The sequence below is a fragment of the Erinaceus europaeus genome, chromosome 1 (genome assembly GCF_950295315.1).
Source record: "Erinaceus europaeus chromosome 1, mEriEur2.1, whole genome shotgun sequence".
NCBI classification, from domain to species: Eukaryota; Metazoa; Chordata; class Mammalia; order Eulipotyphla; family Erinaceidae; genus Erinaceus; species Erinaceus europaeus.
The window spans coordinates 172954846-172980292 of record NC_080162.1 but is presented as its reverse complement, the minus strand read 5'-3'; the positions used below and the strand labels follow the sequence as shown (position 1 = coordinate 172980292).

Sequence of the window (25447 nt, the reverse complement as noted above, 5' to 3'; positions counted from 1 at the left end):
TATGCCTTATAAAGAGGAAATGAAATCCAAACATGGAAATTTCTCAAGAATTCTGGATGCCCTTCTAACAGTGGAAACATACTTGTGGTTTATTTTTCCTTGATATTTGTTACATTTGTTAGACAAAGTCATCACTTTAAGAAGACACTGACAAAAAAGAAAGAGAGACTGACAATTCAAAAGAATGAAAATAAGAGCTTAATATGAACAAAAGAAATCTGAATACAGAACAAAATGAATTAAATGAAGCCATGGAGGAAATTTTATAGTGATGTCTTGATCCACAATGAAAAATTTGTGTGCTTAAATTGGCATACCATCCTATCAAGCACAAACAGAAAAACAAACAAGAAGAAAAAGATGGGGATCGGCATTTATTCTACACAATTGATTGACTGACCAAAAATAAATAAGACTGTGAAAAATAAGAGTTCAAGAATAATTACAGAAATAAAAAGCCAACCCAGGTACAGGGAATAGACACTTGCACTAAACACATCTGACAAAGACTTTATATTGAAAATATTTAAAGAAACCAGGGGCCAGGCGGTAGTGCACACCTTTAAGTGCACCTAGTACGATGCAAAAGGACTGCTCAGGGTTCAAAGCGGGGACGCTTTACAAGCAGTGAGCCAGGTCTGAAGGTGTCTTTCTCTCTTCTTGTCTTCCCCTCCCATTTCAATTTTTCTGTTTTATTGAATAAAAAATTTAAAGAACATTTTTTTAAAACATGGTATTTGGGAGAAGTAGCTTTGTAATGATGGCATGAAGCCCCAGTGATAGCTCTGGAAGCAAAAATACATATAATAATAAATTATTTAAAGAAACTATATAGCTCAGCTATTAAAAATAAACAAATCAATAAAAACAGTGGGCAATAGACTGAATAGAGAGTTCTCCAAAGATAGCCCACAGACATATGAAAAGATGTTTCACATCACTCATTATGATAGAATTTTTAAAAAAAGATTTTAAACTTTATTTATTTATTTTATTTAATAAAATAAATAAGAGAGAGAGAGAGAGTGTGTGTGTGTGTGTGTGAGAGAGAGAGAGAGAGAAGAGAGAGAGCTCAACAAGGCATACTGCTTCACTGATCATGAAGATTATTTCCCCCCTGCAGGGGGCAAATGGAGACTTGAATGTGGGTCCTTGTGCATGGTGACACAGGTACTTAACCAGGTGCACCATTGCCCAGCCCTCAGAAAGAAATTCAAACTAAAATCGCAGTAACATAGCAACTTATAATTGTGAGAATGACCTACATAAAAAAGATTGGAAATGGGAGTTGGGTGGTAGCGCAGGCGGCATAAGGATCCTGGTTCGAGCCGCTGGCTCTCCATCTGCAGGGAGGAGCTTCACAGGAGGTGAAGCAGGTCTGCAGGTGTCTGTCTTTCCCCATCTCTGTCTTGCCCTTCTCTCTCCATTTCTCTCTGTCCTACCTAACAACAACGACATCAATAACAACAACAATAATAACCACAACAACAATAAAAAATAACAAGGGCAACAAGAGGGAAAATATATATATATATAAACTCAGAAAGATTGGAAATAACTTCTGGTGAGGATCTAGAGGGAGAAAGCTGTCTGGTATTATATTGGTGGGAATATAAACTATTGCAGTACAGATGGGAAAACATATGGAAAGTTCTTAATGATGCAGCAATATAACTCCAGTCATACATATTATGAATACACTAATTTGAAAGGATATACTTATGGCCAAAATATGGAACCAACATAAATGCACACTTGTAGATGACTGGATAAAGAAGGTTAGGACATGTAGTCAGGGGAATATAGTTCTGCTGAGTGAAATAAGGGAAGACATTGGAGGATGATTTCACTAATATGTGGAATACAGTCAGCTAAAGCTAATAAACTTGCAAAAAATGTAAGCAAATAGTCTCTCAGACCTTATGAAAACTATGGTGACTACCAGAAAGGGGGTGGGGAGGGGTGTGGAGAGGCAGAAAAACTTTGGTGGTGGGTGTCATAAGTTGCACATGTATCAACATGGGTGTGGAACTGTATCCTTGAAACCTTGTAATTTTGTAAAACAATGTTGTTACTAGTAATAAAAATTACTTTAAAAATACCATGTTCTTAGACACTCAACATGAGTATCTTCCTCAAACTGTTCATATTCTAAAAGAGTTCTAACAAAATTCCAGTAGACATGTTTTCTTGTGAAAATATGGCCAGTAGAAAACACTTAAATGGAAAACAAATGCATCATAAATATTCCCTCTTAAAAAAAAGAAAACTTAGGGGCATTCCTCTTTAGAAATCACTATAAAGTTTATATAGAGCAGCATAGTAATAGTACACAGACAAATAAAGAAATAGAACTGGAGAGAGAGTTCAGAAGTCAAATTAGACCTGTATCAAAAACAGATTAATGAAGTAGACCATTAAAGATAAAGATATGGTTAAGTTTGTTTTTTTTTTTCAAATAAACATAATATTACTTTAGTTTCAAGTGTGGAGCAAAATGATTACTTGTATATATTGGGACATAAGCACCATAATCTAATTAGCATCCATCACTATACTTAAATAAGTTTTTTTTTTCCTTTTGATGAAAAATTTTAGGATGTCCAGAGATGTCAGATATGTCCTGAAAAGAATTCTTCAACGTGTCCACCAGGAAACATAGACAAGAACATTCACAACAGTGTTGTCTGTAAACTAAAAATCTGTAAACAAACCAAATGTCTGCCTCCCACAGCTTGGACCAATAACTCAGGTTATATTTCTGTAATGGAAAGTATAGACCAATAAGACCGGATTAGCTGCATGTGCATGCGTGCCATGGAGAGATCTCAAAAAATACTGTGAGCAAAAGAAACACACCGAAGAAGTAAATTACAGTGTGATACATTGGTGATTTAAAAATGTATGTATAAATATGATAAAACCAGTCAGGCAAAACTGCTCATTTGGATAATGAGCTGCTTTGCCATTCATACAACTCAGGTTTGAGTCTGGTCCCATTACACTGAAGGAAGCTTCAGTCTCTCTCTCTCTCTCTCTCTCTCTCTCTCTCTCTCCCCCTCCCTACTTCCCTCTCTGAAAATATAACAGTAGACTCGTGAAGCCCTGGAAATAACATAAAACACAAATAATAATAGCCATTTTTAACAGACAAGGAGATAATTACTTTAAAAATGCAGGATAATGGTGGCCTGGATTGAGAGGGAGATAGCGTCAAGGTAATTTCCTTCCTTCCTTCCTTTCTTTCTCCTTTCTTTCTTTCTTTCTTTCTTTCTTTCTTTCTTTCTTTCTTTCTTTCTTTCTTTCTCTCTTTCATCCAGGGTTATCACTGGAGCTTGGTGTCTGCATTATGAATCCAGTGCTCCTTGTGGCCATCTTTTCCCATTGTTGTTGCTGCTGTTGTTGGATAGAACAGAGAAAAATTGAGAGAGGAGGGGAAGATAGAGAGAGGGAGAGAAAGACACCTGCAGACCTGCTTCACAGCTTGCAGAGAGACCAAAGCCCCTTCATGTGGGGAGTTGGGGGCTTGAACTGGGATCTTTGCGCCCATCCATGTGCTTAGTACTATGTGCACTTAATCCAGTATGCTACTTCTCGGCTCCCTGGTAATTTCTAATCTGTATGGTAAATGCATTTTTTTAAAATGGAGGAAGGATGCATGGTGACCCACCCAGTGAAGCTCTCATGTTTAAGTGTCCTTTTATAGGGGAATCTCTAAGAGCTGTGGAACAATACTCAAAGTCCTTTTCCTGTCTCTCTCTCTCTTTCTCTCTCTCTTTCTCTCTCTGTTTCTGAGTCTCACCCTCTACCAAAACCAGCAGCAACAACAAAAACCTACCAGTAATGATGGAGCTGGAATTGTGCAGACACTAGGGCCAGCAAAATGGCTCATTGGGAAGGTGCCCGCTTTGTTCTGTGCACAACTGAGGTTGAAGTCATACTCTGCACTCCAATAAGACTGGGAGAAACTTCAGTACTATAATGTATTTCCTTTTCTTCCTCAGGTTTTCTATCTCTGTCTCTCTCCTATCTGAAAAAGTTTGTTTAGAATGGTAAAGTCCTAGCAATGACAAAAAAATTCTCTCTATATATGTGTGTGTGTGTGTGTATACTTGCATATATTTTAGGCTATACTTGCATATCTACATGAGTTTATGTGAAATTTTTGTAAAACATATTTAAGGGAAATAAACAATAAGAAGCATGAAGAATTTTATTTAAATGTATCATGGAATAGATTAGAATAATTAAATCAATCATTGCTAAAAAAAAAAGTAAGGTTAACAGTGGCCACATTAATAAAGTGTCATGGTAAAGGGAGCCAGATGGCCATATTCATGATCCAGGCACTGAAAGCCAAGTGTTTCTCTCTACTCACAGGACAACAGACTCAACAGTCAGGGGACACATGACACTCAGGCAGTGCAAATGATGTGGTGGGGACTGGGTATGTGATCTTCACGAGAAGAATAATTTATCCGTCTGAATGCGCTGATGATTGAAATATCACTCTTTCTTACAACATACTATAAAACACTGTTAAAGTCCTGACTCCACAGAAACATTTTCACTGGTTGTATTTTCAGTCAACTAAATTAAAGAAAGTCACCGTAAGCATTCCCATACAGTTCCTCCAAGTTACAAAGCTAGTTATTATATTTTCTAGAGATATTTCTATAAGTCAAATTCTGAAGGTTTTGTTTGATTAGTTATTAACTAAAAAAAAAAAAACAACTGACTTCCTCGGTGTCCCCAAAGTCAGTCAACTCCTGCTGGTTTCCAGATTGTATTATTCATGCTACCTCTTTCTTTTTTTTTTAATTATTATTATTTATTTTCCCTTTTGTTGCCCTTGTTATTTTTTTTATTGTTCTTCATGTCATAGTTGTTGGATAGGACAGAGAGAAACGGAGAGAGGAGGGGAAGACACCCACATCATTTGGCACCTGTATGTCTACACACTCTTTGTGAGACTAAGACTTTTTTTTTTCTAAATTTTTAAAATTTTATTTATTTAATAGAGACAGCCAGAAATCAAGAGGGGAGGGCAGGTAGAGTGTGAGGGAGACACAGACATCTACAGCCCTACTTCACCACTTGTGAAACTTCCCACCTGCAAGTGGGGACTAGGGGCTTGAACCTGGGACCTTGAGCACTGTGATGTGCGCACTTAATCTGGTGCGCCACCACCCTGGGACTAAGACTTCTAGTGAGACTGGAACCAGCCTGCTGATTCAGTCCTAGGCTGTTATGTAGTGATTTCTTAATTTCATTCAGAAGCTGGACACACATGACATGTAAACTCACTGCCAGCTCTTTAGAGCTATTTTTCTCTGATCACTTAGCCTTAGCTACTTAGTTTTCTGGGAACTCTTTTAGGATACAATAACCTGAGTAAACAAGGAATGGAACCCTGCCAACATTCTAGTTCTGAGAAGATCCTTCCCTCTTCCTTAGGGCAAAAATGCAAGCAAAAGCGTGGGATATGGAGGACTAAGAAAGAAGCAAGTTGTTCATCCAGCTCTCTATAATGTTGAAAAAAATATTTCAGATATTGGCAGAGACAGCCATTCCTTTTTGCATATCAGTTCCACAGTTATTTTTCACTTGAGAACTCAGGCTATTTCTTCAAGGATGATCAGCTGACTTAATTTTTGAAATCCTAGGCTCCACAAACTAGCAAACTTCACACCATTCTGTGTAAACATGGACTTTATTTCTCTCCAAGGGAAATCTGCTGGGGGTGTTTGAATTGGTCAAGTGTTAAGCTTTATACCGAAAAGTAGCAAGTTGCTACAAATTCTTTCATCTGATACTGAAAATTTAAATAGCAATTTTGGTTTCTGGAGTTACTCACAATTTATGTTAATGACATTTAAGAAGCAATCAAGGAGCTTTTATCATTAGTAACAATCTTGTTGCTAAAAATTCACTTAAAGTGCTGGCAATACAGCTTAATGGCTATGCAAAAGACACTCATGCCTAAAGCTTCTGGGTTCCAGGTTCAGTCTCTAGCACCACCATAAGCCAGAGTTGAGCAGTGCTCTGGAGTGTTTCTCTTTGTATTGCTCAGTAAAATAAGATACATTTGAAAAAAGAAATTAACTTTAAAAGAACATGTATTAGGGTACTTTGTTGTTAGAAATTCCATTAAAAAAAACTATGAATTGATGAAAAACATGAAAATAAATTTATTTTATTAGTAGGCCCTATTATAAATTCATGGACATCCATACAAAAGCAAGTGTTGAATTTGATGAAAAACTATGAAGGAGATTAATAAGAAAGAATTAGGCCGAGAGTCGGGCGCTAGCACAGCAGGTTAAGTGCACCAGGCACAAAGTGCAAGGACCAGCGTGAGGATCCCAGTTTGAGACCCCAGCTCCCCACATGCAGGGGAGTCGCTTCATAAGCAGTGAAGCAGGTCTGCAGGTATCTGTCTTTCTCTCCCCCTCTCTGTCTCCCCTCCTCTCTCCATTTCTCTCTGTCTTATCCAACAACGACGACATCAATAACAACAACAATGAAAAACACAAGGGCAACAAAAGGGAAAATAAATAAAATTAAAAAAAAAAAAAAGAATTAGGTTTTCCCAAACTTCCAGCAACAAATCTTAGCATCTACATTTCAGTGTTTTGAAGTAGTTAAAGAAAGGTCAGGCTAAACATGAGCAAAGGTATGGAAAGGTATGTGAAGACATGTGTAAATTAGATATGTCACTGCAAGAACCAACTGCTAGTAACTTGCTTCTATGCTAGCTATGCTGTGTCAAATAACTTAAGCCAAATTTAAGTTATTTGAGCCAAATAACTTAAAGACCCATGCCTATAGATATAAGTACCCTATAGAACAAGGGCTGGGCACTGATGTTCTTTTTTGGAGAGGTCCAATACCAAGCCCACTAGTGTAAATAAAGTTTCTCCTTTTCCAAATATTTCTCTGATCTCGTTAGTTGCTTCAGCCTTACTTATTTAAAAATAATTTTTGAAATCATTGTAGCAATAAAATTGATCTTAACTAATTTATTTAATAAAGAACATGATTATCAGTGTATCTTTTATTTATTTATTTATTTATTTATTTTGCTTTACTTTAATGAGAGATATGGAGGGAGAAATACAGAGGGGAAAAAGAGACCAGAGTAAGACTCAGTTCTGGCTTATAGTGGTGCAAAGGAATGAACCTGGGGCTTTGGATCCTCAGGCATGGAAGTCTTGATGCATAACCATTATACTATCTCCCCTGCCCTATCAATTTTTCTTAAGTAAACAAGTCAAATGCCATATAAGGTAGAATATGGAATATCTTAAACAAAATGTCTGCTTTAAGTTTACTTTTCATTTAGCTTTTTTTAAGAATTAGTATTTGGGGAAAATGTAAAGTAAGAGGCATTTAAAAATTACTGAGTAAAACTTACTTTGTCTTGTTCAAATAAAGTAATACAGAGACTTCACAGGATTATTTGATCCATTAGACACTGAAGTAAAAAAGTAACAGTGAAAAAGAGTATAAAGAAATAAATGTGAAAATGGTCATGAAAAATACAATTCTTATCAACTGATTATCATTTTCAAATTTTACTTAATACATGAAATAATTAAGAAGTTTGTGAACTCCATTATATAATTACATTTCCATTTCCTTCCCGAACTTCTCTTTTTGCTTGATAAATGACAGTATGTGCTGTTGGGTTTTTGTTTTTTTTTTCATTTGACTATTTTTGAACAATTACAAAAAGAAAAACATAGGGGTGTGTTTTAAGTCTGCAGCTGCAAAGGTATTGTTCTTGTCCACTTCATGTGATGATGGATAGTGAGAGTTCGATGTGATGAAGATGATGACTTCTGGCAGGCAAATTTAGAGAAAACTCTGGAGTCTGCGTGACACAGGATATGTTTTTCTGAACCAAAGGGAAGTGAATCAAGGTTTTGTTACATCATCTTTTGAAAAACTGCCTGACATGAATATAGAAATTAAAGTGAATACAAGAGCAAAAGAAATAATGTATATGGAAAAAGTTACAGGCTTCTTGATCAAGAGACACCAAGTAGTGCTGGGTTAGTCACCAGGCAAAAATAGAGACAATGAATTGTGACACTGCTATAAAAAACAAAATAGAAATACTTCCTGATGTTATTGTAAGATGAAATAGATGAAGGGATTAAAAATACTTAAGAAGGCATAGGACCTCAAGGCTTATTTTACATTTGACAGGCAACAAGGAAACATTTTCTAAAATGGTATGGATAAAAAGTACTTATTTTTTTTCTATGCTTTCTGGATGTATTCTTGGCACTGGAATAGAAAATGGAACAATCCTATTAACAATTACCATCCCTTTCCTTTTTAAATTGATTTAATCCAGACAGATTTGGTGGAAATAAGAATTCATCTAACAAGTAGAGCTGCTAAATAGATTTTAAGTGCCAGAAACCCCATCTCCTCCCAAATACATTTCCCACCAAATGTCAGTCTCCGTTATTATTTATTCCAACCTCACTGCCCCACCCATGTATGTGTGAATAATGAAGTACATAGTTACATATTATCTATACAGCCATTTGACCCCCTCTTATCAGTTTATCATAAAAAAAGGATTTTGGGGGAGAAAACAAAATATTAGCAAATCCTATGGCAGAGAATTGGTCTTGGATGAAAATCAGAATATACACCTGTGAAAGAAGCAGTAGTTTCAAAGGGGGAGTGGGAGGGATATTCAAATGTTACAACAGCTTTTTTTGCTATTTCCAGCTCCTCCATTACTTGTATATGAGTGTGAAATTTAAAGTTCAATACTATTTTCACCTTAGAGGAAGAGTTGTTTCTCAATTTTTTTTATCCTTGGGTATAAAATCCAAGTACTATCAAAGTGGAATGGTGTAAACATTATATAACATTACTTTATCTCTCCAAAACAAGCATTCTTAAGCTTGGAGCTTTGTTCAGATAAAAAGTGACCAAGAGCCAAATCTTTAGTTCTAAATTAGTTACCCCAGGTCATGGAAGAAATTCAGAAATGACAGTTTTTTTCCTACATGTTATCATGTCTGGGTCTAAGCCTACTGTTTGTTCAGATGATTTAGTTACTGACAAGTGATCTAAAAGGAAATAGAGCAGAAGCATTTACTTGCCTTCTCACTAGGCCTTAATTATGTAGCTAAAATGGAGCCAAGACAAAATATTCCCTTTGCTGAAAATAATCTATTTGAGCAAGCTGCTCAAGAAAGATTCATGAATCCATGGATAATTTTTTTGAGTCAAAGAATATATGTATGTCTTTTCTGTGGGGAAAAGTTCATGCTTTTTAAGTTATATCTCTCTTTCTGGGACTGGGCTTAGCACAGGTGCAATTTCATCACTCCTAAGTCAACTTTTTTTTTTAAATTCATATAGAAACAGAATAAGAGAGAGGGAGATAGGATGATGCCAGAACTCCCTCCTTGGTGCCTTAGAATTCCTATTGATCAATTTCTCAAGTGGACTCATGACTCATGAAGAGTAAGGGCTGTCATTAAGATGTAAAGTGTTAGAAAGTGGGTGGAATTGGAGATTATATTTAGTGAAGCAAATAGGAAGTGAAGGACAACTACAGAATGTTTCACTCATATGTGGGATATAGACAAGCATACAAATATGAAACAAAAAAAATGTCAACCTATTTCCAAGAGAGAACTAGAGTAGTTATCTATGGGGGTGGGGATGGGGACATAGATCTTTGATGACGAGAGTGGTAAAAATAAATACATAAACGAAGATGTAAAGTATTCAGTGAGTGACTAAAGGAAAAAGGACTATAAAAGAGGAATTTATAATAAAAAGCATAAGATCAACTATTCAACACTGGATAAAACATACACTAGAATGTACAGTCATAATATTGGATTTATGGTTAAAGACACAGTTCAATCAGAGCACAGTATGTGCATGCCAGTGGCCCCAGAGGCCCCAAGTTCAGTCTCCTGAAACAACATATACCAGATATGCACTCTGCTCTGGACAATCATTATCTTTCATAAAAATAAATAATTTAAAAAGTAGATTTATTAATATTTCAAATAAACATAACCATTAACTTCTGCATAATATATATATGCTTACTTAATTGATATACTTCACACATTGTGGAGTTTTGAGGTTAATTGGAAGCTGTTCTGATACATTACCAAGGTTAGTTCTCTAGCAGAAGTTGAAGTAATTCTTAAAGATGATGAGTCTGAAGAATGTGATTTAAAGAAAGATCTTTCATTCCTTCTAACTCTATCCAAGATGGGTCAGAGAAGGTGGGTTCATTGTTCTTAATGGCTGCATAGTATTCCATTGTGTAAATGTACCACAGCTTTCTCCACCATTCATCTGCTGTTTGCTTCCAGGTTTTAGCTGTGATGAATTGTGCTGCTATGCACATAGGTGTGCACAGATCTTTTTGGTTGGGTGCTATGGAGTCCTTAGGATATATCTGTGGGAGAAAAATTGATTGGTCATATGAGAGTTCTATTTCTAGCCTTGTGAGTGTTCTTTCCAGAGAGCTCTCCACAGAGACTGGATCAATTTATGTTCCCACCAGCAGTGTAAAAGTGTTCCTTTGCCCCCACAATCTTTCCAGCAGTTGTTGCTCTTGCCAGTTTTGATATATGACATTATCACAGAGGTCAGGTGGTATCTCAATGTTGTCTTTATTTGTATTTCTCTGAAAATCAGTGGCCTGGAGCAGTTTTTCATATGTTTGTTAGCCTTATGGATCTCTTTTTCAGTGAATATTCTGTTCATATACTCTGTCCATTTTTGTCATTTGCTTTTTTGTTACTAAGTTTGGTGAGTTCTTTATATATTTTGGTTATTAACCTCTCATCTGATGTATGGCATGTAAGGAATTCTCTCATTCTGTGAGGGGTCTCTTTGTTTGGCGATGGTTTCTTTTGCTGTGCAGAAGCTTTTCAGTTTGATGGAGTCCCATTGATTTGCTTTTGTTTTAGTCTTCCTTGCAATTGGTCTGTATCATCAAACATGTCCTTGGGGTCTAGGTGGGAAAATATTCCACCAATGTTTTCCTCTAAGTATTTGATAGTTTCTGGTCTAACATCCAGGTCAATGATCCATTTGGAATTGGCTTTTGTTTCAGGTGAGATAAAGTGCTTCATTTTCATTCTTCTTCGTGTTTCAACCCAGTTTTCCCAGCAGCATTTATTAAAGAGACCCTCCTCCTTCCATTATGTTAAGTGAGATAAATCAGAAAGACAAAAGAGGAGTAGGGGATGATCCCATTCATAAACAGAAGTTAAGAAAGAAGAGCAGAAAGCGAAACTCAAAATAGAATCTGACTGATTTGGAGTATGGCACCAAAGGAAAAATGTTTGGGTGAAGGGTGAGAGTGAATGTTCAGCTTCACTGGTAGGGGGTGGGGGGATAGAACTTTAGTGGTAGGAATGGTGTTAATGTGCACACCTACTAACTTATAGTCTTACAAATCACTATTTAATAAATATAAGAGAGGAAAAATGAATCAATGTCTCCAGTTTTTGATGCATAGACCATAGCTCTGAGTATATGTTCCTTCAATCTAAGCACTTAAGGCTTCAAATTGGTAATCAGATTAAATCAGTGGGCTCAAATTGTTAATACATGTCTAATAATGACATGTTCTTTGAAATATTAAATCTCCTAAAAGCTTAGACCAGGGAGAAGAGAAGTAACCGGCAGTGTTACTTTATAAGATAGCTGTATGTAAATAACATGAAATAAATTATGGTGAGGTACTGTATGATACAGCAAATACTAACAATGGAATTTTCAAAGGTAACCCAGTAGCCAAATAATTTGGTTATAGCAATAGCTATCTCTTCCTTCTTAAACCCATGACAGCAGGAAACTCCCCTCTCTATAAACCTCATATTTCTCCCAGGCCTGGAAACTCTAGGGTGGGGCTCACTTTCCTGCATGCTTCTCTCAATTCATACCAACTGATACTGCATTGCTGATCCCAACCCAATCAATGCAACCAGTACCACCTCAGCATGTTTCACTTCAGACTGTGTCCATATATGTCAGGCGTGGAATGTCAACCCTTCAGGTTCATTACTCGGGTGAGACCTTTCCTAGCTCATAGGACTCCTTAATTCTATTTCAGGTGGTGCATTTCTTAACAAACCTCAAAACCTAGATATAAACAAGGGCCCATGAGATAATATTAGGGGAAAACATATACCTTAAAGCAAAAGTGCACAATCATTTGCAGAAGTCAATAAATGCAGCATGCAAGTAGAAAGACCTAAAAAGACACCTTAAAGTAGACCTAATTAAATAGTTTCTACTTAGACCTAGATATCCTACTCACCTATTTCCTATTAGACATTCCTCAACCACTTCAGAGCTAACTTTGTCAGACTAAGTTAGAACTATAAAAGCAGAATAAGGCCAAGAAACTGTCATATTTTAATGATGACTCTTTAGTCACTCCAGGCCACCCCATCACCTGGGCCTTAGTTAGGGAGTCCTGGGATTCCCACACAGACATGATGGGCCTAGACCTATAAAAAAATCCCTCTCTTCACTGTCACTGGTCATCTCCATCAGGAACAACACAATGGACCCCTTTGTGGGCCCCTATAGGACCTTGCCCTTAATGTGGATCATCAATGGTATGGACTGTTCCATTCTCCAAAGGGACTTTGGACAACATACTCTACCTACTACCAGAGGAAGATAGGTCATGAAATTAGTGAGCCTGGAATGTTCCTAGCCGTGACCACAGAACATGAGCTCACACCTACAGGGATGCAGAGGTTACATAGGCTCCTGTGCTGAATATGGGTCCCAGATCAAATTGATGGAGTTTACAGTTAACAATATTTATATACTTTCTGCACATTTGGGAGCTACTCTCTCCCCTGATCCAGCTTTCTAGGCCTTTCTCCAACTATAGCACCATTGCCACGGACAATAACCTGGGTCCAACTGCATGTTAGATGTCAGATGCGGGCAAAAACTAGTAATGTCATGGGCCCTCTGGAATATAATTAAAATAGACCTACTAGCTTTTTCCAAAAGGGAGATCCCAAATCTTCATCTGCATATTTCTGCCTTTAGCTTCATGATTAGTCAACACTTTGTTCAACTTTATATGTTAATTCTTTTTCAGCCACCAGGTTCCAGATGCTACCATGATGCCAACTAGACTTCCTTGGGCAGACGACCCCACCAATGTGTCCTAGAGCCCCACCTCCCCAGGTCCCCGCTCCATTAGGGAAAGAGAGAGACAGGTTGGGAATATGGATCGACCTGCCAATGCCCATGTTCAGTGGGGAAGCAATTACAGAAGCCAGACCTTCCACCTTCTGTACCTCACAATGACCCTGGGTCCATACTCCCAGAGGGATGAAGAATAGGAAAGCTATCAAGGGAGGGGATAGGGTGGGATAGGGTGTTCTGGTGGTGGGAAATGTGTTGAATTGTACCCCTCTTATCCTATGCTCTTGTCAATATTTCTGTTTTATAAATAAAAATTAAAAAAGAAAGATTTTTCATTTTCCTGCTAGGGTTTTGCTGAGAATTTTTACAATTCCACTATTCATAATGGAAATTTTTTTCTTACTAATGCCAGATAAAATATGAGAGACAGAAAGCGAAAGACAGAGATGAAGAGACATCACAACAATGCTCCACAGCTCATGAATCTTGCAGTTCTCATGCTGCTTCCATGTGATGCTGGGGCCTCAAACCCAGGTCCTCAGGGTCCTTGGGTATTACTTTATTTGGGAAGGCCATATGAAAAATATGACAATGTGGTCATGGAGAAAAGTACTTTTCCAAAGTGCCCTCAGTGCATTTCTACAGTTTTGTGATTTGAATTCAGTTCTGGGTTAAGTGAGTGTTGAATCCATCCAGTGCTATAGGCAAGAAAATACTAAGATTTAGGGGAAAAGTTCTCTGCTGAAAAACACACAGCATTAAAAACATTAAAAAAAAAAACTGATGTGTCTCTCTTGGGTTATTTACTATATTATCATTTATCAATGACAAGAGCAAATTTCAAAGACTAATATATTATTTAAAAAGTCAATAATAATTATGCCCAGTTTCTTTCTTTTTAATTTTTATTTTATTTATAAAAAGGAAACACTGACAAAACTGTAGGATAAGAGGGGTACAATTCCCACCACCAGAACTCCCTATCCCATCCCCTCCCCTGATAGCTTTCCTATTCTTTAACCCTCTGGGAGTATGGACCCAAGGTCATTGTGGGATGCAGAAGGTGGAAGGTCTGGCTTTTTTAATTGCTTCCCTGCTGAACACGGACATTGACAAGTTGATCCATACTCCCAGCTTACCTTTATCTTTCCCTAGTAGGGAAGGGCTCTGGGGAATCAGAGCTCCAGGACACATTGGTGAGGTTGTCTGTCCAGAAAAGTCTGGTTGGCATCATGCTAGCATCTGGAACCTGGTGACTGAAAAGAGAGTTAACATCCAAAGCCAAACAAATTGTTGACCAATCATGAACCTAAAGGCTGGAATAGTGCAGATGAAGAGTTGGAGGGGGGGTCTCCATTTTGTAGATAGCTAATAGGCATATTTTAGTTATATTCCAAAGGGCCTGTAGCTATACTAGCTTTTCTTTCTTTTTTTTCCCCTGAATATGTCATTTCTAAAATGGAAATGAGGAATAAATCCAATGAGAATGACAGAGCTGGGCAGGGGAGGGGGGGGGTTAGATAGCATAATGGTTATGCAAAGGGACTCTCATGCCTGAGATTCCAAAGTCCAAGGTTCAGTCCCCCATACCACAATAAGCCAGAGCTGTGCAGTGCTCTGGTATTTGCCTCTGTGTCTTTCTTTCTCTGCATCTGTCTCAAAAATAAAGTAAATAAAATACAAAAAAAAAAAAAAAAAGAAAAAAAAAGAAAATGACAGAGCTGATGTCAGAAGGGGAGGGATGAAAAAATGGACATTTCCTCCTAAACATGGGAATTTCAAAGCCAACCAAATACCCAGATAACTTGGTTATAAGCATCACTATTTATTACCTTCCTAAACTCTAAGACAGCAGGGACCTTCTGCATTCTCTGTTTTTTTTTTTTAATTATTTGTTTTTATATTACAGAATTACACGTCAACAGGGATTTGAACCCACACCATTGCCAGAACCAGAGTTCTGATTCTTCACTCTCCCCACTACAATCCACCACAGTTCCCCTAAGGTTGTAGACATGGGCCAACTGTCATCTCTACAACTATCTGTCCACATTTATACATAGTTTCTCCTGCCCCACCCCTTTTGTTTTCCGATTCGATCCTCTCTTCCCCTGCAAGCCACTCATGATGTTACAACTACCTCCATATGTCCCTCTCCTTTTCCTTCTGTATCTCTGGGTGCTGATGGAGCTGGAGTTCAGAGCCCTTTATTTTCATCTTATCACTTCTCCCCCACTGGGAGTATGGATCAAGGTTATTTTGGGGGAGTAGAAGGTAGGAGTTCTGGCTTCTGTAATTACTTCTTCACTTAGTATGGGCATTGACAGGTCTATCCATACCCCCAGCCTTCCCCATTGTCTGTAAAACCCATATTTGTCCCAGTCCTGGAACCTTTGGGGGCATGGCTCATTTTCCTTCATGCTTCTCTTGATCCACACCATTTGATACTGCATCTGCTGAAATCAACCAAATCAATGCAACCAGTGCCACTTGGGCATGTTTCACTTTGGATGGTGTCCAGAGATGCCAAGCATAGGATGTCAACCCTTCATCTCCATTACTCTGGTGAGAACTATCCTAACTCATAGGACTCTATAGTTCCTTTTGGAGTGGCACACATCCTAACAAAGTTATAGAACCTAGAGATAGACCAGAGTCCATGGGATATGACACATGTACACATGTATCCATAAGTTAGGGGAAATATATATACCTTAAAGTAAAAGTGTATAGTAGTTTGCAGTGACTCAATAAGTGCAGCAAGCAAGTAGAAAGACCTAAAAAAGACACTATAAAGTACTTAATTGAATAGTTCTACTTAGACCTAAATATCCTCCTCACCTACTTCCTATTTCACTTCTCTCAATCTCTCCAAAGCTAACCTTGTTGGATAAAGTAAGGACTACAAAAGCTGGATAAGGACAAGAGATCAGAATACATTAATGATGGCTCTTTTGGTCACTACCAAGCCACCCCATCATCAAGGCCCAAGTCAGGGAATCTTTGGGTTTCCACAAAGATATGATGGGCCTAGACCTCTAACAAATCCCTCTCTCCACCATTGCTGGTCATCTTCATCAGGAAAAGCATCGTGGACCCTCTTGTGGGCCTCAATAGGACCTTGCCCTCAATGTGGAGCAACAGTGGTAGGGACTGCCCCCCTCTTTGATGTGAGGCTGGGTCAACATACTCTGCTACTTGAGAAAGACAGATCCTGAAATGAGTGCAGCCTAGAATGTTTCTAGCTATAACCACAGAATGCAAGATCAGACCTACATGGATGCAGAGGTTACACAGGCTCCTGTGCAGAATATGGTCCACAGATAAGATCAATGGGTTTACAGTTAACAGTACTTACATACTTTCCTGATATTTGGGAGCTACTTTCTTCCCTGATTCAGCTTTTTGACACCATCCACCATCTTCCTAAACAATACCTTTATCCTACCTGCATGTTAGCTATTGGGTTCAGGAAAAAATTAGTAGTTATAGGACCCTTGGAAAATACACTTTCTATCTTTTTCCAAAATGGAGAACCAAGATCTCATCTGCTCTAGTCTTACCTTTAGGTTCCTGACTATTAAATAATTTGTTCTGCTTTATAACTTAATGCTTCTCAGCCAACAAGTTGCAGATGCTACCATGATGCCAACCTGAATTCCCTAGGCAGATGACCTTACCAGTGTGACCTGGTACCCCATATCCCCAGATCTCTAATCCACTAGGGGAAGGTAGAAACAGGCTGAGAGTATAGATAGACCTGCCAAGCCCATGTCCAGTAGAGAAGCAATTACAGAAGTCAGACCTTTCACCTTTTGCACCCCATAATGATCGTGGGTCCATAAAACAATGGAGGGGATGGGATAAGGAACTCTGGTGGTGGGAATTGTATAGAATTGCACCCTCCCCTTATCCTAAAATCATGTCAATCATTGTTAAATTTTAAAAAATGAAGTGGGCATTTCCAAAATGAAAGTGACAAGAAGATTAAGTTTAACTGATCCCGAAAAGAGAGGCTAATTTTCTCTTTGCCTGTGCACTGCATCAGCACTGTTAAAGGAGCTTGTGAGGGGCTAAGACTTAGGTCACTCACTGGGCAGTTCATATACCCTGCCATATGTCTAACCCAAATTTGAGCGCAAGCATCATATCATGGCATAGGGGAAGCTCTGACACTGTAGTGTTTCTCTCTCTCTCTCTCTCTTTTATTTTCTCTCTCTTTTCTTCCTTATCTGAATGAAAAAGTCAACCTAGAATGTTGAAATCATATACATGTAAGCCCTAAAAAATATTAAAGAAAGAGGCTGGGTGGTGGCACACCTGGTTGAGCACACATGTTACATTGGGTGAGTCCCTGGTGGCCATCTTTAGGGGGAAAGCTTTGCAAGTAGTGAGGCAGTGTTGCAGGTGTCTATGTCTCTCCTTCTCTATCACCTCTTCCAATAAATAAAGATGATGAAATTAAAATAAAAATATTAAAGAAACAAACTTGTCAAAATTCTGAAGTAGATGACTTAGAAGGGACCTGTGTACCACCCTGGGTTTGATTACCAACACCACACATGAGAACAACAAAGACAAAACAGGTGGGTTTACCATAAATGATGAATTGGGCTTTAATCTCTCTAATTTTCTTAGTCTTTCATTAAAGAAAACAAAATAAAAGATAATGGATGGATCAGGGGGGTTCAGTGGTAGAGAAAATATATGAGGACCACCCTGAAGTGCCATCACAGCAGTACTACAAAATAATCTATTATGACTTATAAGAAAATAAAAGGATAACATGATTTTAGGCTTAGAATGTAATTTCTTCTTTTGTTCAGTTACACTTCTTTCTGGTCTGAGTAGAATGAAAACATTAAAGTCATTATTATTTTATTAGCACATATCTTACTCTGTTTGTTTTAGTCAATTGCAAATTGTTTTCAGTTCATTTTAGCTCTCAAAGAACAAAGATTTCACTTACTCTGGAGAGGAAAAGATGAATCTGTATTCTTTCTTCTCAGAACTCAGTTTTCAGTGATTTTTTTTCTGGTTCCAGTGAGGACACATGTGTATGGATAAAATAACTCTGTTGAATAGACAAGGAATTTCTCTAAACATGATAGGGTCACTTTCAGTGGTGACCTTGCTAAATATTCTCATGGGAAACATACATTTTGTTTGAGAATCAAGCAGACATCCTCTCAAAAACAGTCCTTTGATCTCATGGAAATACTTCTACTATTCCAACCCACAAGTCAGAGCAAGCTGAACACTATCAAGAATTCCTGCTCATTTGACCTCAGACATGTGTTGTGGTTTCACTGATAGGAAGTAAGACCTATCTCCACTGAGAACTTGGTTAGACACACACTCTTTTGAAATACCAAGCATAATCTGAGGTGTTGTTTGCCAGGTACAAGGTTTATATTTAATTTTGGAATGTTTGCTTGTTTCTTTTATGTAAAGCATCCATTCTTCAGTGTTGATTTTGGAAGTTACGCCAACTGTTCTGATTTAGCCATGCCATTTCAGATGTTCAGTTCATGAATGTCTCTCCTGTATGTGTTGCAAAGATTCTTGTTTCATCTTGCTTTTCCTACAACAGAAATACTAATCTGACTCCCATTCTTGACTTTTCAATCATCTTCAGGTCCTCAGGAGAGTCTTCCTGGGTTCCAGTGTTGGCAGAGGTTAAAGGAGAGAAATCATTCTATTTGTGGAGTATTCTGTTTGGTGCCAAAAAAGCACGCAGGCACAAAACACACCGGTTTGTGTCAGCTTTGCCTTTAATAGTTTTAAAACACAGCATTACAGCATATTATCTTATAAAATGATAGAACTCGAACTACGCTTCAGTTAGATCAGGAAAAGTCTTATTCTACTGTGTAATAGATATGTCCAAAATTTCAGCTGTATAAAAGAATAAAAGTTTTTACATACCTTCAGGGACTGGCAGGAGCCCTAGGATCTATGTAATCCTTGGCTGTGCACTTGACCCAGGTTTGAGCTCAACTACTACTATATTGGAAGAAGCTGAGGTGCTTGCTGTTTTCTCTCATTTCTGTGTCTTCCTCTCTCTGAAGAAGTCATTCTGAAGTGATGAAATCCTGGCAATGGAAAATTATATATTTCCTTTTTATACTTTTTTATTATTTATTGTGCCTTTTGTTGCTCTTTTTTATTGTTGTAGTTATTATTGTTGTTGTTGACTTTGTCATTGATGGATAGGACAGAGAGAAATGGAGACAGGAGGGGAAGACAGAGAGGGGGAGAGAAAGAGAGACACTGCACATCTGCTTCACCACCTGTGAAGTGACTCCCCTGAAGGTAGGGAGCTGGAGGCTAGAACCAGGATCCATATACCGGTCCTGCTCTTCACTCCAGGTGTGCTTAACCCGCTGCGCTACCGTCCGACTCCCTAAAATCATCCATTTCTGAGATGACAATATTATTTATAATCTAGGAATTCAAAAATCATCTGAGAAATACTACAATATTACTTCTAAATTGTGAATTAGAAAAGATACTCAAAGTGGTTAATAAATTTAAAGACATTTTTGAAACAGACCCTTCAGTGCTTTCTAAGTTTTGACTTTATAAACCTTAATATGATTCTGTGTTCTAAAACTTAGCTTTGTTCACAAAAAATAAATTAAGAATTCTCTGCATTCCAATGTATTCTGAAACATAGAAATCAAGTTTGAAATGCTAGCCTCAATATTTTCCTCAACCCTCTCTGATCAAAAAGAACTTTCTCTTACTGAAAAGTTGTATCAATCAGTAAAACAACACCTAGTAAAATCAAATTCAAGAAAGAATGCTATCTTTGACCACTTTCCATGCCTTATAAAGTCATTCCGGGCAATATTGAAAATAGCTCTCAATCTAAGGTTTTACTCTATATCCTTACAAATATGTCCACCGTATTTAGAAGAGTAGAAGGCTAAGAAAAACAAAAATGTGAACTTAAGTAAACAAAGTGGATGATATGTAGGAATATTGCTTGGGATGACTCACTACTAAGTCCACATTCTAGACTGCAAAAAAGAAGTAAAGGAACAGGGACTATACACCCCTTCTGTAATAGTTTGTGTTGTATGCTTTACATTGGGTTGTTCTAGCTCTCCCCCTGCCAAGAAAATTGGTTCAGTCCTGCTAGTTTTGCGGGCCCGCTTGTCCCCTCCCCAAGGAACCCCAAGAGAGTTCCAGAGTTCCAGAGTTCCAGAGTTAGAGAGTACTTGGTGCCGCTGCGGGGGAAAGAGGCAGCAGAGTTCTGTTTGGTGACTAGTTTGGTTTAGTTTATGAATCGTTGTTCTTGAATAAAGAAATACAGCTTCCCTGCCCAGCCGTATGACTCTGGTCATCTCTGTTACCCGCCCGTGAAGCTAGCCTGGCCAGCTGGAGCCTCCGAATTTTAACAACAGTTTGCTCCCTTTTGAAGGTTCCAGTGAGAAGGCATGTCTTGGATTAAATAACCTGTTGGTAAGTAAATGAAGAATTTCTCTAAACATGACAGGATCCTTATTTAGTGATGACTTTGATAAATATTCTCACAAAATACATATATTTTGCCTTAGAACTCAGGAGACATTCCCCTTAACAATAATCATTTGATCTCATGGATAAGATGGGGTATTCTCCCACCAGCTGGGACCCTATTCGGGGAGTCCTGAGATTCCCAAACAGAAAAGATATGCCTAGACCTCAAATAAATCCCTCTCTCCATTGTTACTGGTCATATCTATCAGGAACAACACAATAGACCCCTCTGTGGGCCCCCATAGAACCTTGCCCTCAACATGAACCAGCAACGGTAGAGAATGTTACATCCTCTGAAGGGAGGCTGGACAACATATTCTATTTTCCATTTGAGGAAGATGGATTTTGAAATTGGGGCACATTGGACTATTCCTACTCATGACCACAGAACGTGAGCTCAGATCTACAGGGATGCAGAGGTCACAGAGGCTCCTAAGTTGAATATGGGCCCCAGATCAGATCACATCGATGGGGTTTACAGTCAACAATATTTACACATTTTTCCTATACTTGGGAGCTACTCTCTTCCCTGATCCAGCTTTCTGGTCCTTTTTCCAGCCATGTCCCCATCTCTGCAGACAATAATTTCATTCCACCTGCATATCAGATGTCAGGCTCAGAAAAAAATAATAAAAACACTAATATAGTTATGGGCCCTTTGGAATATAACTAAAATAGGCCTACTGACTATCTACAAAACGGAGACCCCCAAATCTTCAACAGCAATATTCCAGCCTTTAGGTTCATGATTAGTCAACAATTTGTATGGCTTTATCTGTTAACTCTTCTTTCAGCCACCAGGTTCCAGATGCTACTGTGATGTCAAGCAAACTTCCCTGAGCAGACGACCCCACCAATATGTCCTGGAGCCCTGCTTCCCCAGAGTCCCACCCCACCAGGGAAAGAGAGAGGCAGGCTGGGAGTATGGATCGATCTGTCAACATACATGTTCAGCGGGGAAGCAATTATAGAAGCCAGACCTTCCACCTTGTGCAACCCATTAATGCCCCTTGGTCTGTGCTCCCAGAGGGATAAAGAATCTATCAGGGGAGGGGATGGGATAGGGAGTTCTGGTGATGGGAATTTTGTGGAGTTGTACCCCTCTTATCCTATGGTTTTGTCAGTGTTTCCTTTTTATAAATAACAATTATATATTTAAAAAAAGATAGGGTACTCTCACTCACATCTTACTGATCAGAACTCAGCAGTCATGTGATTGTCTATAGCTTCAAAGATACGAGCAGGTGTCAACTCTTTGTTTGTTGGTCATGTTTTCAACTATGTTTCATTACTCATAGAGGAAAGGATCTCCTGTTTGAGAGTCCAGTGTTTTATCTACTGCACCATCATACAGGAAAGGAATGAACAGCAATTAGAGAATAGAAAATAAATTCTGCGACCACAGGTGAGATATTATTGGGTGAAAGGTCTGTAGAAATCTGGCATCTGCAGTATTTGTAAATTACACTAGGCTTATGGATGCATGTCTACTATGAATTAAACAGAAAAAATTTATTCCTGATGTTTTGTGTAAAGTCATTTGATGAGTTATAAGATGATTGTATTTATATCTCTACAATTTCTCATTATCAACTAGGAGAAGCTTCAAGAAATATTTGTTTTTTAATCTGTTTTATTATTTATTTACTACTGAATAAAGACAGAGAGAAATTGAGAGGGGGAGTAATAGGTAAAGAGTCATAGAGACACCCACAGCCCTGCTTTACCAATTGTGAAGCTTTTTCCCTGCAGATGAGGAACAGGGGCTTCAACCAGGGTTTTTGCACACTGTAATGTGTGCACTTAACAGTGTGTGCCACCACTTCCTGGCCCCAAGAAATATTTGTTGTATTAAAAAGTATTAAGTCAGTTTGAAAAACTGTGAAATATTTTTTAAAACCAACTAAGTCATTGGCGCTACCATCTTTATTTATGATAGTTGATTTTAGGGTTAGGTAGTGACACAACCAGCAGAGAGCATGCAACCATGTGCAGGGACCAGGGCTCAAGCCCTGGTCCCCACCTGCAGAAGGGAAGCTTCCTGAGTGGTAAAGCAGTGATGCAGGTGTCTCTCTTTATCTTTCTGTTTCTCTATCTCTCCTTTACCTCTCAATTTCTCTCTTTCTTTATCAAAAATAAATAAGAAAACATATAGTTGATTTTTATTACTTATTATATGTTAAAAGTGTGTATATATACTCAGAAATAATATTATCCTTCAGAGAAAGGAAGAAGTTGGAGGTCAGGGGTAGCGCAGCAGGTTAAGCGCACATGGCGTGAAACACAAGGACCAGCATAAGGATCTGGTTTGAGTCCCGGCTCCTCACCTGCAGGGGAGTCACTTCACAAGCAGTGAAGCAGGTCTGCAGGTGTCTATCTTTCTCTCCCCCTCTCTGTCTTCCCCTCCTCTCTCCATTTCTCTCTGTCCTGTCCAATAACAACGACATCAATAACAACAACAATAATGATAACCACAACAACCTTGAACAGTAAAGGCAATAAAAAGGGGGAAAAAAAAAAAGAGAAAGGAAAAAGTTTTCATTTTAAAGTCGTTTCACACTCTGGTTTCTCTTCAAATGGCAAAAATGTTTTACATTTTAAAGTCAAGGATCATAAGCAAAGGGATTATTTATTTCTTAAATTTAGGAGCTACAACTCAGACTAAAATGATCATGTTGTATGAGTGTGTGTATGTATTTATCATATAAAGTTTGAGTTTGGTTTAAACAATTATAAATGGAGTCATAATATCTTCCAAAACAGTTAAGGAAAAGTCAAAGGTATAACCATTAATTTAACTGACATTTATTGGGCACCCACTATGATCAATAGGTCAGAATAATAATAGGCACACAAGATCTTTGTCCTCAAAATATTACATACTGCTAGAAAGATAGGCAATAAACAAGTGAGCAAAGGATATAATAGCAATAAGTGCTATAATTTAAAAGGTATATTTCTGATCAGAAATAACAAGGGTCATCTACTTAATAAAAGTGATTAAGAAAGATCACTCTCAGGCTGGGAGTATGGATTGACCTGTCAACGCCTATGTTCAGCGGGGAAGCTATTACAGAAGCCAGACCTTCCACCTTCTTCACCCCATAATGATCCTGGGTCCATACTCCCAGAGGAATAAAGACTAAGAAAACTATCAATGGAGGGGATGGCATATGGAGTTCTGGTGGTGGGAATTGTGTGGAATTGTACCCCTCTTATCCTATGGTCTTGTGTTTCTATTTTATAAATAATAATAATAAAGAGGGAGTTGCGCTGTAGCACAGCAGGTTAAGCACAGTAGGTTAAGCGCAGGTGGCCCAAAGAGCAAGGATTGGCTAAGGGTCCTGGTTTGAGCCCCCGGCTCCCCACCTGCAGGGAGGTCGTTTCACAAGTGGTGAAGCAGGTCTACAGGTGTCTTTCTCTCTCCCTCTCTGTCTTCCTCTCCTTTCTCGATTTCTCTCTGTCCTATCCAACAACAATAACATCAGTAACAACAACAACAATAAAAAAAAACAAAGGCAACAAAAGGGAATAAACAAATATTTAAATAATAATAATAATAAAGATCTCTCTAAAAGAGTAACATAAAACCAGAGATCTGAATACATCAAACTTGAGAAAAGGAAGAATAAAATTCCAGACAGAGAGAACAAAAGTCTGGGGCAGAAAACATGTTAGTATTTCCAGTATAAATAATAAAGTTAATAACAAGAGTCAAGACATTCTTTGCAACAACTCAGAAAGTCCCCATAGTTTCAAATTATTACACATTCCATTTCACATTCGATAGCTTTCATAATTTTTATTAATTAGTGAAATTTAAAAATACCAGTGCCTAGTATGAAAGTTCAAAATACAGAGAAGATATTTACAAATAGTACACAAATATACACAAAATATATAGAAATATATACATACATATGTTTTTTGGAAATTTGAAGAAAATGGAAGGTAATAATAAAGAGTATGTGGAGAACTACTGAAATGTGAGGAGCAAACATATTAAAACGTGGTGAATCTCAAGCTTCTTTCTGAACGCCTGAATTTTTCCAGTTTCCAATTGAGTGCTCCTGAAATAGATTTCACTTTAAGTTCACAGACATGCTGTCTGTCTCTCTTACATCTAGCTGGGAATGTGTTTACTTTAGTATTGGAAGAACCAACCATTTCTCGCTTTGCTGAATTTAAAGCACGATTGTTTTCTCCATCTTGAGTATAGGGCTCAGGTCCAGTTAAAGTCCCCTGGGAGTCCTGCCTATCTATCTCGGGAAATCCCATGGTGCTGAGCGCAGAGCTGTGAGGCCAGCCCTTCCGTGCTTTCAATTCATCCCTTTGCTTGCAAAATAGATTCTTGAGATATAGTTTGGAATCTTGACCACCCATTTTGTATACTGTTTTTTTTCTTCAAATATTTGAGGAAAACATTTTCACAATTATATCAAGAAGACTCACATTTCCAAAGTTACTCAGAATCTTCCTATATTGTCAAATAAATTCACATTGAACTCTTGAAAGCCTATAGGAATTTAGTGATAAAGTTATTTTTTTCCAAAGATGCTCTGATTTTGTTGTTATCTAATGAATAATCTGTCAAAGATTTGCATGTTTGCATGTATTTTAGAATAGATCTAAACATAGAGGCTATCTATGGTCCAGTGATAAACATTTGACTTTTCCATTGAGCTCTGTGCAATTTTGTGGTGGAGACTTATGAGACTAGACCTGGCAATGGTCT

At 38.0% G+C, this 25447-nt stretch overlaps 1 long non-coding RNA gene across 1 annotated transcript; it reads left to right on the top strand.

The window, feature by feature from the left end:
- Positions 1-1743: 1743 nt before the first annotated feature.
- Positions 1744-2871, top strand: LOC132542045 (uncharacterized). Its single transcript, XR_009553185.1, has 2 exons — positions 1744-1778; positions 2599-2871. It is a non-coding gene; the product is annotated as an uncharacterized LOC132542045 (long non-coding RNA).
- The last annotated feature ends 22576 nt before the right edge of the window (positions 2872-25447 follow it).